A 16,755-nucleotide genomic window follows, 5' to 3' on the forward strand; every position below is an offset into this window, starting at 1 on the left:
ATATATATATATATATGGTCAAAAAATGTCATTTCTGATCTCTTTTTGGAAAATAACATTGCAATAGTTCAAATAGCAACATGCATATTTTGAACAATTTGAGGCCAAAACTAGGTGTCCATGACCAATGGTTATAGAGGTATAGACATGCTATAGGGTCCTTTGTGTTAAAGGTCAAAAATGTCATTTCCGGTCTCTTTTAGAAAAAATGTTGCATTAGTGCAAATAGAGATATATATGTTCCGAACAAATTGAGGCTAAACTTAGGTCTCTGTGGCCAACCGTTTTTTGAGATATGGATGATCTTGGATATCTAGGGTCAAAGGTTAGAAATGTTTTCCTGGTCACTTTTGGGCAAAATTTTACATTAGAGCAAATAGAAACATGCATCTTCTGAACATTTGCCGAAACTAGGTCTCTATGACTAACAGTTTTGGAGATATGGATATGCTGGTTCATGTAGGCTCAAAGGTCAAAAATGAAATTTCCGATCACTTTTTGACAAAATGCTACATTAGAACAAAGAGCAACATGTATGTTCCCAACAATTTGAGACCAAAAATAAGTCATTACGATTTTCCATTGCCAAGATATATGGATCCCGTCTTTTAGAGGCGGTCATTTTAAATTTAAAATGGCGGCCATAGCAGGCGTCAGAAACTTGGCACACATTTTTTGTTTAATTCACACATATTAAAGATATTTTGTGCCAAGTTTCATGCTTTGGTAATAAAGTGCACAACTTGGTAAAATGGAAATTTTTACATTTGTAGGTGAAATGTTACTACATTTGTTGTTAAACAGATTTTTACATTTGTGGGAGATTTATTTTTATATTTGTGGTTATTTTTACATTAATTGTGGTTGACATGTTATGATATTTGCGGTTATTTTGACATTTGCAGGTAGAATGTTTTGACATTTGTGGTTATTTTTACATTTGTGGTAGATTTTTACATTTGTGGGCTCTACAGACCGTCGTACGACGCGGTGAGTGTCCGGCAATGCATTCATTTTAATTTACCCTTATACCAGATACCTTTATGTACTGTACACCCTTACAAATATATACAAATGTTGATTCCCAAACGTGGTCTGGAAACGTTTCCATTATTCAAATTGATTTATGTCGTATGTGCAAACTGTGTACTTTTTACTGGCTCACTATTACAAAAGCCATAGCAGTATATAAACACTTTTTGAAAATTATCATATTTTATGTATATTGTCAGCGATTGGAAACAGGAAGTGTTTTTTTATGTTTATTTTGCTTGGATAGTCTATAGTTTCATCTCAAACGATGTGTTTGGAGCGAATTTAATAATATAAATTTTATTTTAAAAAAATAGGATGAAAAGGCAAATATCAGGAGAGTGTACACCCACATCAGCCCCACTTTGTTTTGGGCTGAGGTACATATATATATATATATATGTATATATATATAGAAAATAATGAAACAACTTCAGTAGTAGACTTTGATAAGCAACAGCTAAAAAGTAAACGTAAGTAAACAGCCAGAAATAGAACCAGAGCTTTCGGACAACACTAGTCCTTCCTCAGTGGCGAGTAATGTAAAAATCTACCAAGATGTGTATAAGAGACAGATTTTCACAGGGGGCATGGTAGCCTGCCCACCCTTGGCTACGGGCCTGGTTCCAACACCAATCGACGCATAAATTCAACATATGTATTCTTTTAGTAGTTATTAAGATTTCGTGAATATAGAATACCTAAAATATTTTTTGAGCAGATTAATAAATTTGAATAATTGGATTAAAAAATATTACAAACATGACAAATTGTCTTAACCTTTCGAATTTTGAATCATTCTTGAAGAAATAAATAAAAACTATGGATGTATGATAAGAAAATTCATATTTCTTCAACTTCTGAGCAAAGATATAATATTATAATTGTTTTCTTGCTAACCAAATAAGAATTATTATACAGATCACTAATTATAATACTACAAATAACGATAATTGTAGAGATATGACTGCCTTCTATAGTAGAGAAGGAATAGAAGTGCAAAATGGACGGGTAATGTTAATACGGGGAGCCGTTTGGGACATTCGCTATACATTCGACTAAATACAATTTTTTTTCGAAAAAATTTATTCTGTTTAACTTTTGATCATGATTTTGTGGTGACAAAATTAATTTTGTTGTCACAAAATGCTATTTTGTCGACAAAAGGATTTTTCGTTGTCGACAAAAATAAATTTTTTTTTTGGAATACAAAATTCATTTTGTCAACAGAAGCACATTTTGTGTGAGACAGAACGAGGTTATATGCAAATGAGTAGGGAGAGCCACTTCACGGTTGAATGAATGAATTATCTTTTACAAAAGTCCTTCTGTGCACAAAATAGAATTTTGTGGTGAAAATGAATTCTGTCTTCTAACAGATTCCTTTTGTTGCCAAAATTGCACTTTGTGGCAACAAAATAAATTTTGTCTCAGAAAAACTATTTTGTTACCACAAAATAGTATTTTGTTATGACAAATTTAATTTTGTCTTACAAAAATACCATTTAGTCGACAAAATTGCATTTTGTAATGACAAAATAAATTCTGTCTTACAAAATAGCATTTTGTCGACAAAATCATCATTTTATGGTAACAGAACACATTTTGTTGACAAAATAGCATTTTGTCCCAATAAAATGCTAAAATAGCATTCTGTCTTAACCAAATGATATTTTGTCGACAAAATAGCGAATGTCGTAAACGGCGCTCCGTAGGTAAATGGACAAATAGGTCGTGATTCCGCAAACACTTTTAATTTCTCCGATAATTTCTCTGATCTTTAAATTCCTTCCAAATATTTTATCCCATCATTTATGATTCAATTATGGAATGTGTACAAATGTGTGATCACTTGTTGAATATCCCTCCCTAAACCCTACTATTTCCCCACTAAGAATTCCTGCGCATTGATTATAATAAAAGGCGATAACTCAGGGGCCCGTGACCCACCCCAGTTCCGCCGAAAAATAAAAAAGAGGAAGAAACAAATTGAGAAGAGTTGAAGGGAGGAAAGAGGGAAAAGGGAAAGTGTAACCATGGGTTCAGTGGCGGACCCAGTATGGGCGAAAGAGAGCTCGATTATTTTACCACTCACTAATTTTGAATTTTCTATTGATTGACGACGAACACAACGCTATATCCCTGACGCCGATTTTTTCCAACGATTTCCATAAATCAGCATGTACAAAGATCAATAGATGGAGACCTAAAACGGGCTTTTTTTTATCTATTATTACGGAATGTAGTACCTAGCTAGAGCAGCTATCCATGCTCAGTGGCGTAACGCCTATGCACTCCCGCGGAGGACACAGGGCCACCAAACCTTAAGGGCCCCTTTGGTGCCTCTACTCATAGGGTTCCACTCTATAGCACCCTGATCAAAAAGGGCTTCGTTGATACATTACAGCATAATGTGTCTCTGATATCGAATGTACCACATATATCATATTAATCCAGTGGAGAATTGGGTGCCCAACCGGCCAGGACCCCCTGCATTTGTGTTGCTCCCGTCGGAAAGAAGTCAATAATTTTTGTCGTGTAGGAACATTGCTTCGAAAAAAAAACATTTTTACCATCTGAGAGTGGCATTTCCGAGCGTCTAAAGGGGCCTATTCTTAACATTTGCTCACCTCAGCCCCAACTATGGTGAGGCTGGGGTGGGTGTGAGCTACCTATTTCTGGATTCGCCCCTGATACCTGTACATAATTTTCCAAGTGTTGTTCTGAGTGTTGTACCACCATATTATCGACATCATTAGGGAGCCCTTCATTTTATATATTGGGACTGTCACACCGATACATGTACCAATCACATGATTAATACTAGTTTCTAATATTAAATTAAATAATCGTGTAATTACTTCAATCAATTCTATGTACTATGTTTATGATGGAAAATGCCAGTCCTCCCTGATATAGTTCATAAAGGACAATATCATCAACTCGTGCAGAAAAGAGTGTGCAGGATCGTTATGGATGATATGTACATCAGCTATCAAAATGCCGTAAGTATCTCGGGCACCTCATCCTTACTTCTTGAGAATCCAGTCTCCTTAAGTTTGGACAAATAATGACTTCTTCGGGCGCTTTTATTCTCTATTTCCGTTGAACTCTAGTTAGGTTAACAGGGAGCTTAGACGGAGAAAAAAAAATACTTGGAACCACGATGCAAAAACTACACGTTATTCAAAATCGACGATTCCAGTAAGAGGTTTAGCGCAGTGGGAACGGTTTGGCTTCCCAACCTCGAGGTCGGGTTGCAATCCCTCGCTGTGTCAAGCAAGGCACTTTATCTGCATTTGCTTCTCTCCAGCCAGGAGTGTAAATAGTGGGGGTCTGTAGAGCTCACAAATGTAAAAATCTACTACAAAGGTAAATATAACCACAAATGCCAAAACATTCTACCCGCTAATGTCAAATAACCGCAAATGTCAAAACATGTCAACCACAAATGTAAAAATCTACCACAAATGTAAAAATAACCACAAATGTCAAAACATTCTACCCATAAATGTCAAAATAACAGCAAATGTCATAACATGTCAACTACAAATGTAAAAATCTGTTTAACCACAAATGTAGAAACATTTCACCTACAAATGTAGAAATTTCCATTTTTACCTCAAATGTCATGACATGTCAACCGCAAATGTAAACATTTTTGTAAGCACTTAAATCCTTAAAATATTGAAAAACCCTAATTAACTGCTATAGTAGAGCAGCTAAAGCACCAACTTGTACATTTTACTAGAGCAGCTAAGGCCCAAGTTGTACACTTTATTACCAATGCATGAAACTTGGTACAAAATATCTTTAATATGTTTAAATTAAAAAAAAAGTTTTGCTTCCAAGTTTCTGACGCCTGATATGGCTGCCAATTTGAATTTAAAGTGACCGCCTCTAAAAACGGGATCCATATATCTTGGCAACGGAAAATCGTACAGGCTTAATTTTGGTCTCAAATTGTTAGGCACAAACATGTTTCTATTTGCTCAAAAGTAGGATTTTGTCCAAAAGTGATTGGAAATGACATTATTTTTGTTTAACTTTCAAATTTTATTTCGAAAAAAAGGTAAATAATTATGACAAAAAATTAGGTCGAAGACCAGAAAGATACAGAAATGTACGTTTAAATAAAACAGAGTTGAAAGACAAATCACTTAACGAAAAATGTAACTTGTCCCATTTAGTTGCCCAAGATCTTATTTTTGAATTTACACAAGCAATGTATTTTTCCGTTATGTAATGCGATTTAAGTATTTTATAAAATTGATTTACATTTGGTCTTTCATTGTTCATTTTTGTCCAATAAATGTGATACCTTGCGGTAATTAAAATGTGATTCAGTACCTTTTCTTTAGTACTTTGAATGCCAAATAGGCGCATTTTATCATCTATAATAATATTAATGTTACACCGGTCCTTAATGGACTTGCATATATCTTCAATAAAACATATTCACACTCACAATATATATGATAAATTGATTCTACTGCATTATTACAAAAAGTACACATATTATTCTGAACTTTACCAATTCTAAACAGAAATTTTTTGTTTCCTAAAATCCTATGTATTATCCTATATTGCAGCTATCTTAATCGTATATCTACAGTACAATTGTAGGGCGTAGCATTAATTATCGACCATTCTTCATCATTTATGGCAGTATTCAATTCTGTTTGCCATTTTTCTTTATACTTTTCATTTACCCTTTTATTTCAAATAGTATATCGTATATTCTACCAGCCCCCCCCCACATCATTAATAACATCTAATTAAAAGGCATATCCTTAGTTTTATCCACATGTGTTGTATTAAAAATAAAGTCATGATGTTTCTTTATTGATCCAATTAAACCATAAAACGTTATGAAATAAATATTTATCTGATATTTTTTTATGAACTCATGCAAAGGGTAAAATGATCCAGTTTTATCTAATAGATCATCAATTAAAAATATGCCTTTTTCAGACCAGGTTTTGTAGAATATACCTTTGCCATCAATTCTTATATTATCGTTAAACCGTATACTGCATTTACGGGCATCAAACTGGTTCTTAATTTCATAAACTTTAGTAAAAGTGGACCATGCGTCAAGGACATCACACCAGAATTTATTCGGCGTTCTTGACCGATTATTATGGTTCTTTAAACTATTTGATCCTCCATCAAGAATTGATAAATTATTAATATTTGTTGTATATCGAAAAAGGTGTACCCATTCTGAATTTTTGATTTTAATCATTCTTCTTAACCAGGTGATTTTTAAAGCTTGAATGTGAGCCTAAATATTAAGCATTTGCAAGCCACCTGCCTCAATATTCCTGCTTAGCTGATTTCTTGAGACACGGTCCACACCATTCCAAAGTCGTATATTAATTTATTTAACACTTTCATGTATTCAGTAGACGGATCTGGCAAAACCGTATTCAAGTATACTATTTTAGAAATAATAAGTGATTTTACAACAGTAATTTTACCTAAAACTAATATTTCTTCTAGACCAGTAAAATAATAGCGTTTTTATTGAATAAAGTACTTTATCATAGTTTAGCGCCAGCATAATGTTTAGTTCATTAGAGAACTCAATCCCAAGAATTATTAAAGTTTCAGATGGTTTTAGCCAATTTATCTTTCTGTCTTTACATATAATGGTGTCTCTTTTTCGACAGGCCCCAAACCACATTGCACTTGTTTTATTTATGTTAATCTTTAAACCAGATGAATCTGCAAATAAGTTCAAAATATTAAATGTGCTTCTCACTGATTCTTCTGTACCATTTAGAAAGATAACTGTATCATCTGCATATGTTGAAAGGCAGAATTCTTCTCACTAACATCCCCAGTACTTCCGCACATAACAAAAACAGATAAGGGCTGAGTCCATCCCCTTGTCTACACCCTCTATTAATAGGAAAATTGCATCTTCGTATAAGATTTTAACCCATTTCTGAAAAATCTCCCCAAAATTAAATTGTTTAAGAACTTTTCTAATAAAGGTATTGGACACAGAGTCAAAGGCTTTCTCAAAATCAATTGCCAGAAGTAGACCTGGAATGTTGTCGTTTTCGAATGCATTCATTAAATTGTATGTTTTTCGTATATTTTCTCCAATAAATCTTTCCGACATAAATCCTGTTTGGTGTTCGTGTATTAGATAAGGAAGAACTTTCTTTAAACGTTCAGCAATGCAAGAAGAAATCAATCTGTACGATGTGTTCAAAAGAGCTATAGTCGCTAATTTGTTAGGAGAGTCCTATCTTTATCCCCTTTAGGAAGTAATGATTGAGACCAGGGAACAGTGAAATTACAAGAGACTATGCCGTTGTGTAATCGAAAGTTTACCTAATGAGAAAGAGTATTTAACTGATCTGTGGAAGAAACTACCCATATCCATAAAGAAGAATTTTAAAAATTCATTTGTAAAACCATCAAGACCAGGGGATTTCCCATTTTTCATTTTTCTTTGACAATCTTTAAGCTGCTGCTAGGTGATTGGTGCATCAATAAGATGCTTATCTTTTAAGGTTAAAATATTGGTATTAGCCTTCGAATAAATTGTCAAAGTCTATCTCTGAGTTTAGCTTTCTATTCGAATATAGCCCTTCATAAAATCGCTTAGTTTCTTTTAGATTTGCTTTAGAATTATATAGGGAATCACCATTATTTATAGTAATTTTTCGAAATGTATTTTTTGTATATTTCCTTTTTTCCATGTTGAGGAAGTATTTGGTAGGTTTTATCCTTCGCTCTAATCATCACTCCTTCCATTTTTTTCTTTCCGATTTTGTTAAAATCATTTTCTTTTTCCTTTAGTTTTTCTACGACATTCTCTTCATTTTCGTTTTTTAAACTTAATTCCACTATTTCTTTTCAATTTTATTTTCTTCATTGTTTGCTTTTCGTTTTTCTATTGGCACCAAACTTGATGGAGGCTGATCTAATTTCCAATAACAGCATTTCAAAAAATAATTGATCATTAATGTTAAATTGGATTTCTTCATTTAATAAGTTTTCAAAATTTTGTAGGTTGTAGGGTGAGGCAGCATATTGTTTTTTAGTCTGATTGATAGTTTTCTTAACAATATTTATGTATTCTATATCTTTTAAAAAGGAGTTATTAAACTTCCAGTATCCTTTACTTTTCAATTTTGTTAAGATTTAAGTTAACATAACTATTGAATGGTCCGTTCTGGAACCAGGAAGGATATCACAGTTAGATATTTTGTTTAGCAACTCTGAAGATGTTAAGAAAAAATCAAGCCTTCCTTGTTTTCTATTGATGCCTTGCCTTCAAGTATATCTTTTCACGTCTGGATTAAAAACCCTCCATGGATCCACCAAGCCTATTATATTATTCCATTCTAAAACTGTTTTCCTAGCAAGAGGATTATTTATTCTTACATAATTTATGCAGTCCAATTTGGATTTAAAATCATATTCCAGTCTCCACAAATAATATTATGTGGATTATCAAATTTATTAACCGTATCTTTAAAATGTTCATAAAATTCTGGATTGTCTGAATTTAGGGCATATATATTAATGAACGTAATACTTTGTTCATCTAAGATAATAGTAAGAGGCAAAAAGTTCCCGTCGATATCTTTTTCGATTTCTAAAACTTCAATGGTGAGACCTTTATTAAATAAAATCGCCACGCCTCTCGAATTACCTTTAAAGGAACTAAAGCAGCATTCCAGACCCCATTCACTCCGGATATATGGTTCTTTTTCTTTTGTAAAGTGTGTATCTTGCAAGCAGTAGATAGAAAAAAAGTTTACTTCTCAAATAATGCATTACATCTCTGCGTTTGGAGAAGGTACCAAGACCTCTACAATTTAATGAGGCAATCGAGTTCAGAGGCTGAGCGCGGCTGCGTATTACCGTTTTGCATATCAGACATACTTAACAGCGACCGTATGCATTATACTTTTGTTTGATTCGCACGTTTAAATTATTAAATATGCAAATGTTACCCCTGGCAATGTTTGTATCAGGTATAGCAATTAGAACAATTTGCATGTACACATATGGTTCTCTGGAAAAAGTTAATATCTCAGCATGGTCTCAAAGTATTCAGAACATATATGTATTTATTTGCTCTAATGCAATATGTTGTCAAAATGTGACTGGAAATGACATTTTTGACCTTTGAACTCTGATAACCAGAATATAGATCAGAACATATTGTACATGTTTCTATGTATTTGTCTTATTGTGAATATAAATGATATTTTTGACCATATATCCACATCTTCCCAAATTTAGAGACTTGATTATGGTCTGAAATGCCAAAATAAGCATCTGTTTACTTTCACTGAAAATGTTGTCGACAAAATGCCGAAAGTGCTTGTTTATTTGGTCTCTGGCCCTAGTAATGTTTGTTTTAATAAAAGAAGAAAAAAGTGTTTCATCTACCTAGGATACTCCTGCGACTCTAATAGTAATAGTAATAGTAATAATAAGAAGACACTTGTAGACTTCAAGCGCATAATGCACAAAAATTCCTTTTTGCTTCACATTATAAAATAAATAAAATATTTAGATAAACAAATACACACACACACACAAAACACGAAGAAATGGCACACAAAAAATGAGTATGTGGCGATCAGCCACGAGCAGGGTGCCCTCTGGAAGAGAGGGCTGTATTTATGAGACGAAGAGGAGAGGATAATAAAAGATGGCGGATGGAAACACATGTGTCTGTCTCTGTGTGTGATCTTTCACTGTGTATGGATGTCCATTATTGATCACGGTCCTGGCAAAATCGCCACAAACGCTGTATACCGAATCTCTGAGGGGTCACCGTCACCACCCTAACCCAATCCCGGACCCTATCTAGGTGGCTCGAGTAAGGGCATGAGATACGTATTTGCCCTTCCAATACAGGACATTTAATTTGGGATGGTGGCCAAGACCGAAGTCCCAAGAAAAAATACAGGCAAATTGATGTTGTGAAGATATACATTTTTTTTACAAGTTTTTAACTAATTAATTGGTCGGGTAATGTTGCAGATAGCATGATATATTTGAGAAGACTTTTTCTTGAAGTGAAATTGTGCAAAAGCCAAGGATCAATCATCATAAAAAGTTGTGTTTGTTTTACGCAAAACGATCCTTGACTGTGAGGATGATCCTAATCTACATATAGAACATATCGAATTGTAAATTGTGACCCAAAACCGCGAAATGGCTAGCTGTAAACTAGATCACCAGGTTTCGAGAAAAGGGGCCAAATAGACAGTATAACATGTAATTTGAGCAAACTATGATTATGTCATAAACATAAAGTATTACCTTTAATCTTACTATTTTTGAAGTTTTTATTCAATATTCCAACTCTAAACCATAAAATTTAGTCATTTTATGAAGGCCATTCTACGAGACACGTATATAAACAGTCATAAATATGCATTCATTTTAAAATAAATTCACCGAATTTCAAGCCGCCATACTTCGCTTCCAAACAACGCGTCGTCGCCACCTTTTCTTATTCTGTGAAATATATATCTCTTGTATGATGTGCTAGGTTACTTCTATCTTAGGTAATATATTCCATCAGTTTTATTCAATAAAAAAGTTCTTAATAATGTAAACAGGTATCTAAGGACGAAAGAAACATAACATGATTGCCTAAGAGCAATCACGTGATATAATCGTTCCGATTGGTTGCTTGGTGCTTGTTTACTTCCGGCAATCGGTTAGGATTGGCAAACTTAGCATAATTTAGCATAACTTTGATCTAAGAAGGTTAATATATCAGCTCTCATACCGCTTTTATATTCCTCATATGAACAGGTAAAAATAATAAAATTTATTAATAATTCAACCAACCCTCAACAACCATGATTACCACATAATAAAATGGATTCGTCCGAAATTAAAATTCTATCCTATCCGCGAGTGCTGTGTGCTATGCTGTATCTGTGGGGTTTTATGAGGCGCCAAGTGTAAATTTATTATTTAACACAATTATTTATATATAATTCATTATTTAACATATAATTGAATAGATCACCCATTATTTATATATAATGCACTTACGTCTAAAAGATTATATGTAAATAATTGCGTTAACGTTTTCATTATTTATATATATGTAGTGTATTGATTTCATTATATATAAATAATAAAAGGGTAACCAAACATTATTTATATATAATATGGTTACTGGTTTCATTATATATAAATAAGGAAAGGGTAACACATCATTATATATAAATAATGAAAAGTAAGTTACAATTATTTATATATAATAAGTTCACTGATTCCATTATATATAAATAATGAAAAGATAACATATCATTATATATAAATAATAAAAAATTATTAACTTTCAATTATTTATATATACTAAGTTCACTGATTTCATTATATATAAATAACGAATTGACTTCAAACTCATTATATATAAATAACTGCTTTTAAATTTCATTATATATAAATAATAGCTGTCGCAAAACCATTATGTATATAATGCTTGGACTTCAAACTCATTATATGTATATAATGTACACGTGTTATCGTGTGAAGGTCATTATATCTAAATAATGGTTCCTTACTGCCAATTATATATGAATAACCGTTGAGGTAGAGTGCCATTATACATAAATAATGACATCGTAGGAAGCCATGGCTTATAAATAATTCGTTATGCAAATTACGAAGTAATAAATATTCACCAGTGCTCTTTAAGTTACAATTAGGGCCTATTGTGTGTGGTCTACAGGTCGCAGACCATCACCTATCAAATATGGCACAGCAAGGGATACAGCAGATTATTGAATCCAGTGGTGGCGCCAAAGGCCCCACCCCAGCCCCCCCCCCCCTTGACGGGGAAGACGAGTAAATTCTGTCGGGGAATAAACAAATTAAAAAAAATTACATGTAATGTTCGTTTAGCCACCATATTGTTTTCATTTAAGCATTTGTGTTAACTTTTCATCACAACAGTAATAATAATAATAATAATAATAATAATAATAATAATAATAATAATAATAATAATAATAATAATAATAATAAAGTTCTGATATGTTTGGAGGCTCCTTGATGCTAAGGCTGTGCCTTGAGAGGAGCGTCGTGTGAAATATTGATTTTAAAAATATTTAAAAATCTTATTCAATTAAATCCTTACCGGCGCACTCCGCCCCGCACGCTTATTTTCACTAAAAACTATTAATAAACCCAGACGAACCAAGAGAATCTTACACAAATAGTGAAACACCTTCAATGGTAGCAGCGTGGTGCTTCATTAACAGGCCTATTAGCATTACTCGAAATTAATGGAACGCATATGAAACAATTATTGTAGATATTTTAATTGGAAGGTAGGCCTATGAAGCCAAATTATCTTATCACAGAACTCTTCTGGTCCCCTGGCCTCCATTTATGATGGTCCACTTCGTTCTCATTATTCCTAATGTAATTAATCACTCTCGAATTGTTCCACCGCCTATTTTATGGCTGTTTAGAAAAAGAAAAGAAAAATTAGAACTCCTCAGACGTACATTAGACCATTGAAAACTTATTCACTACACAAACTCAGACCCCCAACTAGATAAATGAAAACTATCAGATAATACGTTTATTAGTACTCGTATGCAAAATAGTAAAATGGTCAGAGCCAGTCTAGACCTACTGAGAATATTTCAGTTTTTGCAGTGAAGTAAATTTAAATGTATTCATGAAATCATTCAAAATCGTGTACAAAATAGTTTAACAAACTTTAAAGTTTGTTTCAAAAGTATTTGTAGTGCGATTGTACTATTGTACGAAGAAAAGGTTTGGTAAACAATCATCTTGCCCTCTGGCAGTCAAGCGGATCAGAAATGATGTAGATTGCTGTTGAGTATGAAACTAGTCGTGGTTATTGAAACTTTAAAAATATATTGACGCCAATAGAACAATCATCGGCACTATTTTCAGCAATGTAGAAAAAACGTATTGATGAAGTACCGTATTTTTACACAACGTCATTCAAATCGTGTACAAAATGGTTAAAACAAATAATCTATAATATATACTACTATAACATGCATGCCGTTTTAGAAATATCTTTCAAAAGTAATTTTGTAGAGCATAGCAGAGTACGGACTATATATTTAGTATATACCAGAATGAAGAAAATAACCTTGAATTCAAAACATACGAAGCAGTTCATATCTTGAAATTCATCAGAACTTTGGGGATGCAATAATCAGGATGCTTCAGCTTTATAAAGGTATAATCAATTTGCCCCGGTGTATCACTAATTAAACCCTGGGGATATGGAATTAAAAATAAAAAATGTCTGTTCCCCAACCTATTTCCAGCAACTGTAGAAAATGTCATCGCAATAGCCAAATGAGAACTGTGTTGTTTCTATGGAGTTTCTGTGACTCCTGCTGTGATTTTTCTTCTATTTCTTCAGTACTTATAAAGCCTTTTTATCTCAGAACTATATAGGCCAGTTTATAGGGAATAGTTATAGTTCAAAATACCTTAACTTTACTTATAATTGTCCGATTGAGATCATTGAGCCCTCATTTTAAAGTTAATTATGTGCTCTATACATTTACATTGAAAACTATTTTGATAGAGTACGAGTTTACAGACCTTTTTTGGTCTTTTGGTCACAATTGTCTGATATAACTTAAAACCTCAGTGTGAATACTTTGTACGGTATTGTAGAAATGCCACCTCAAATAAAAGTAACAAATTAATGAATATATAAATAAAAACAAAAAGATAAATATTTGCATTTCTGATTTTGTGGCTCGAGGAGCCATAAAAACATCTGTCAAACATTATGCTGGTAACTCAGCTGTACCGCTATCCAGCTAGATAACCACTTGTTTTTAAGCACCCGCAAAAGAAACAAAGTAGACTGCTATTCAAACTCTGCATTTTATTAAGCACTCAAAGAACAAACGGTAACTGGGAATAAACAAAGAGAAAATACAACTCAGCATGTATTACTCCTATATAAATCCAGTACTACTGTATCTATATAAACATTGGCATAGAGCGCCCTCAATAGGACCGCTCGAGTTCGGGCATAAACTAACACGCGGTTATAATACCATAGAGCATGAAGGTATATATTTTTATACCTCCATGCATAGAGTAACTCGTCGAGTAATGTTATTGTACTCGGTAATAAACGCCAATTAACTAACAACTATGTTAAACTCTATAGCATTAAAAATATATATCATTACAGTATTATGATTAAACAATAGTGTTAATTAAGCTTTCCTTTGGGCTTGGGCCTCATATGATTCTGACGTTATGAATGAAATTAAGTTAAACATGATTACGACTACTTCCTCACCGGCTACTCTTATCTATATAGGTAGCGGAAAATGGCTGCAGTGTAAAACATAGGTTAGGCCCGCTACACTCCTACGATGCAAATACAATGACAATACAACTTATATAACTTTAAACAATAACCAATAGCAAACTCACAATTCGCTGAACTCCCTTGGGTAACAAACTGGCATCAGAATCTTCTTAAATAGTGAAAATATCTAAAAGAATACCCTACACGTCATTACAATGACTTCCCTTTTCATGGATGGTAATGGTGAAGTGAAACATAATCTCAAATGGGATGTCCCTGGATGTTACCGCAACCTATGTAAACATATAAAAAATTGCCAGTAGGCAGCACAAACATCCATCGTCTTTGGAGGATATTATTTAAAATCTACTTATGGTTAAAGGCATTCTATTTTCAGCTGGAAATCCCGGTATCCCAGGATTTCTGGGATGTGGTTATGGCTAAAAACATGTCTATAATGAACTATTATATGTACTGAATAAACAACTTGAAATAAACTGTTTTATTCAAACAAATGTTTGTCAAAAGAAAGCACGAGAATAAATGTAATTTGATATTTTTGTTTATTATGCAGTTATAATAAAAATATTAGAAAAGCAAACAAATCATTAATTACATTTTATTAGTCGCACGTACACTTAAGGTGGCGTCTCCACCTTACCAATCAATACAATGTATTACAGCTGCAGGCTTATCATATAGATTATAGAAGAAACGTTTTTTCTTATGTTAATAAAACAAAAATAATATTGAAGGTAAGAAATTTTTTAAGGTTTCTCATGATTTTATATTGTATTATATTTATGCTCCCTGTTATTGAAGTTCACGCTGTTGGGTGAAATAAAATAAATAAATGATTAATAAAATGAATATGGAGTGTTTTTGGTCAAAGATCAAAGTAAGCATTTTCAGTATTCTCCAACAAAATTTTCAGTTAAGGTAAATAGAAGCATTTTCAGGCATTTAAGACCCTACAATTTTAGAGAAGTAAAACTGTGAGTAAATTTATAAAGAATTTGATCGATCTTTTAAGGTAGTTAAGTCAGATGTTAGATATAGCCTATATCCGTTGACCATGGGACAAAGTTCTTCAATAGAGCCTATAGATTAGAGCATATATATCTGATATACAGATATGTATAATTATGCTGGTTATCTAGGGTCAAATATCAGAAATGTCATTTCCGATCACTTTCGGACTAAAAGCAAATATATACGTATACATTATTTCCCCAAAAAACTTAAGTGTCCATATGACTAACGGTTATGGAGATATACATATGCTACGAGGTACCTAGGGTCAAAGGTCAGAAATGTCATTTCGTGTCACAAAATGTTGCAGTTGTTCAAATAGCAACATGCATATTCTGAAACAATTTGAGGCCAAAATTAGGTCTCTATGACCAACAGTTATTAAGATATATATGCTACAGTTATACATAGGGTCAAAGGTCAGAAGGATCATTTCCTGTCACTTTTGGTCAAAAGGTTATATTCGTGCAAATAGAAACATGCATGTTCTGAACAATTTAAGGCCAAAATTAGGACTCTATGATTAACGGTTATAGCGATAGGGATATACCGTACTGTAAGTTTTGTAAGTAAAAGTTTATAAATGTCATTTCCGGTCACTTTTGGACAAAACATTGCATTAGTGCAAATAGAAACATGTATGTTCCAAACAATTTGAGAAAAAAATTAAGTCTCTACGATTATCCGTTGCCAAGATATATGATCCCTTCTTTTAGATGGGCCTTATAATTAAAATTGGCGGCCATAGTAGGCGTGTCAGAAACTATTGGCAAACATTTTTTTTAAATATACACATATCAAAGATATTTTGTGCCAAGTAAAAAGTGCACAGCTTGGGCCTTAGCTGCTCTACTATAACAGTTAATTAGGGTCTTTCAATATTTTAAGAATTTAAGTGCTTGGGAAAAGTTTTACATTTGCAGTTGACATGTTATGACATTTAAGGCAAAAATAGAAAGTTTTACATTTGTAGATGAAATGTTACTACATTTGTGGTTAAACAGCTTTTTACATTTGTGGGCGATTTTTATTTTACATTTGTGGTTATTTTTACATTTGTGTTTGACATTTTATGACATTTGCAGTTATTTTGACATTTGCGGGTGGAATGTTTTGACATTTGTGGTTATTTTTGCATTTGTGGTAGATTTTTACATTTGTGGGCTCTGTGGGGTCTCCTGCTCCTGCGGTGATTACCAGCAGAACAGAGTGTGGTCCCAGTGACCACTTTTCTAACTTAAAGGAAGAGGCGCATTATAAATGCCTGTACCGGTGCACTTGGCAATCGATTCATATTAATCTTTATCTTTTGTATTTTGAATGTTGTAATTGTAGAACTTTTGTAAACTTAAAGT

General features: G+C 33.0%; 1 protein-coding gene across 1 annotated transcript in view; it reads right to left on the reverse strand.

Annotated features, from left to right (window-relative positions):
- Positions 1–16,389, reverse strand: part of LOC117114091 — a 22,132-nt gene extending 5,743 nt beyond the window's left edge. The window contains exon 1 of the mRNA XM_033257631.1: positions 14,494–16,389. The gene's annotated coding sequence lies outside the window, so the exon portion shown is untranslated. The remainder of the gene's footprint in view (positions 1–14,493) is intronic.
- Between the last annotated feature and the right edge of the window lie 366 nt (positions 16,390–16,755).

Source organism: Anneissia japonica, unplaced genomic scaffold, assembly GCF_011630105.1.
Source record: "Anneissia japonica isolate Jap-2015-1 unplaced genomic scaffold, ASM1163010v1 scaffold288030_len866700_cov218, whole genome shotgun sequence".
Taxonomy (NCBI): domain Eukaryota; kingdom Metazoa; phylum Echinodermata; class Crinoidea; order Comatulida; family Comatulidae; genus Anneissia; species Anneissia japonica.